A 2,790-nucleotide genomic window follows, 5' to 3' on the forward strand; every position below is an offset into this window, starting at 1 on the left:
ATCTAAGTTTAACTCAAAGCACAAAGTAATGAAAAGTTTTTCCAACAATCTTTCTCAGATAAATTCAACTCCAGTTTAACTGTATATCAGATTGGTCAGAGCTCAGCAGGGGGTAATGACTTCTCTGGCTGCTGAGTTTAACAGTCAGAGGAAATGATACGATTATAACCGGGAGTTTTGTGTTCAACCTGAAAAACCGAAAACAAACAAACTTCCTGTTTTTTCTGCAATAAATGCCAGAAAAGTCCAATAACAGCTGATCAGGACAAATCCCAACAAACGCAGATTATTTATTAACAAAAATAGAAAATGAGAGAAGATTGTGACAAAATTTAACCTGAAATAATTATTTAGAAGTGGGGGTTGTGCCGAATAGTTATGAGCAGGTAGTATCTTACCTTTCCCACGGTTCTCTGAGTGCCAGCCATTGAGAAAGAGCTTTGACTAAATACAACAATCATTCTCCTGAATTCTGATCAAAACTGAAGCTACTTTGAATCCATGTGCTCTGAAAGTTATTTTATTTTATTAAAATATTCCATCTCACCACAACTCCACTTTGCATTTGGGTCCGCTTCTGACTCAAAACACGAGAATATCAGTATTTTAACACTTCTTCATATTGTCTTCATTGAATGGAACCAGGATTCATGGTCTGAAGCTTCACATATCCACTTTTCTGATGATTTCCTTTGCAGGTTGTGAGATGAGAACAAAGTAAATCTGTTGAAACACCTGAAGCATCGAAGGAAGCAACTTGGCTACAAAGTCGTCATTGTCTGGTTGTAAATATTCCTCCAGGAATAAATACATAATATAATTAGACAAGACTCAACAACTGGATGATGCAACTGATACTTTTTCATTTTCCTACAAAAACATCCTTGAAAAAGACAAAAAACCAGAATCTTAGCTCCAAAAATGGCATTTTAAATATAAAACATTTAAACAATGGAGTTTGATGAAGTAACTAATTTCTTAACAAAACATTCCAACCTTGAAATGATCAAATGTTTCCCAGAAACAATTTTCTTAGAGCGTGTCAGCAACACGATCCGGCTTCAGGACAACAAAGAAAGGCAGAAATAAAACAAAATATTTTCATTTCTACCTTTCATTGTTTCTCTGAAGCCGGATCGTGTTGCTGACACTTTCTGAGGAAACCAACTGTCTATTGTTTCTGGAAAATACTTGATGATTTCAAGGTTTTGATGTTTTGTTAAGAAATTGGTTAAGAAATGTTTTGTTAGGAAATCGGTTACTTTGTCAACCAGAAATAAAAAACAGTCTGATGTTACGCAGAGAAAATGAGTCATTTTGGAACATAAAGACAGAAAATACATTTATTTAAATAACCCTATTTTAATTATTGGACGGTCTAAGATTTTTCTTTTTTGTCTGCTTTATTTCCATTTCAGAAGAACCAGCAGCTTCTTTGCTCTGTGCTGCTGCTGCAGCTGCTGCAGGCAGTTTATAATAACCCAGTTACATTTTCTATATTCTTTCACATTTAGATTGAAGGGCGAGGAAAGGACGATTTTTACCGCTGACGGGAGATTTACTCTTTGTTTTCTGATTCTGCTCTCACTGAACAAAATGCACACTTTGTGCTTCTGCTGCTTCATCTCCGACATCAAAACGACGCTGCTGCAGCTGCTGCAGCTGCTGCAGCCGCCTCCGCCGCCGCGGCGGCTGCTGCTGCTGCCACTGCTGCAGCACAAACCAGGCGCTGAACTGAACTCACATCCAACTTATGATCCCAGAAACTTTCATTTTTTAAAAGTTTATTTTCACTGCACACGTCAGAGAGAGAAATATTTTATTTTAAGTTATTTAAAGACTAAAAACTAATAAACCTAACGTCCCTTTGATTATTAAAAAATGCACTTAATATTTAATTTGGAGTTAGATGTCTAGTTTACTAACTACATATTTTGCTTGAAGCTCAATAATTAGTTTGCTAAATATTTAGCTTTCAAACTTAGCAAACTGGCTAAACTAAACCAAGCAAAAATATTTGGGTCAAAACTAAATATTTAGTTTGGAGTTATAAACAATTCAATGTTTTACTTCAAAATACTGAATTAAATATTTATCTTTAAACTGTAACATTTATAAAATGGTAAAAAATGAACCCATTTGGTTCAGTTTAAATAGCCCAAATTATTGCTGTTAAATTTTGGCTGTGATTTTTCCAGTGTAAGTTTGTGTGATGAAAAGCTTCAGAGGAAAATCCAAAAGGAATGACTGAATCATCTAACAGATGAATAATTATGTTATTATTTTGGAAACACAGCAGTGATCAGAGAAAACCTCAGAGAGACGCAGAGACTTCGTGGATGGATGGATGGATGGATGGATGATGGATGAATGGATGGATGGATGATGGATGAATGGATGGATGGATGATGGATGAATGGATGGATGGATGATGGATGGATGGATGGATGGATGGATGGATGGATGGATGGATGGATGATGGATGGATGGGTGGATGGATGGATGGATGGATGGATGGATGGATGATGGATGGAGGTGAATGGATGAATGGATGGATGGATGATGGATGGATGGGTGGATGGGTGGATGGATGGATGGATGATGGATGGATGATGGATGAATGGATGGATGGATGATGGATGATGGATGGATGGATGGATGGATGGATGGATGGATGGATGGATGGATGGATGGATGGATGATGGATGGATGGGTGGATGGATGGATGGATGGATGGATGGATGGATGGATGGATGATGGATGGATGGGTGAATGGATGAATGGATGGAT

The sequence above is a fragment of the Poeciliopsis prolifica genome, unplaced genomic scaffold (genome assembly GCF_027474105.1).
Source record: "Poeciliopsis prolifica strain line A6 unplaced genomic scaffold, Auburn_PproV2 SCAFFOLD103, whole genome shotgun sequence".
Lineage (NCBI taxonomy): Eukaryota > Metazoa > Chordata > Actinopteri > Cyprinodontiformes > Poeciliidae > Poeciliopsis > Poeciliopsis prolifica.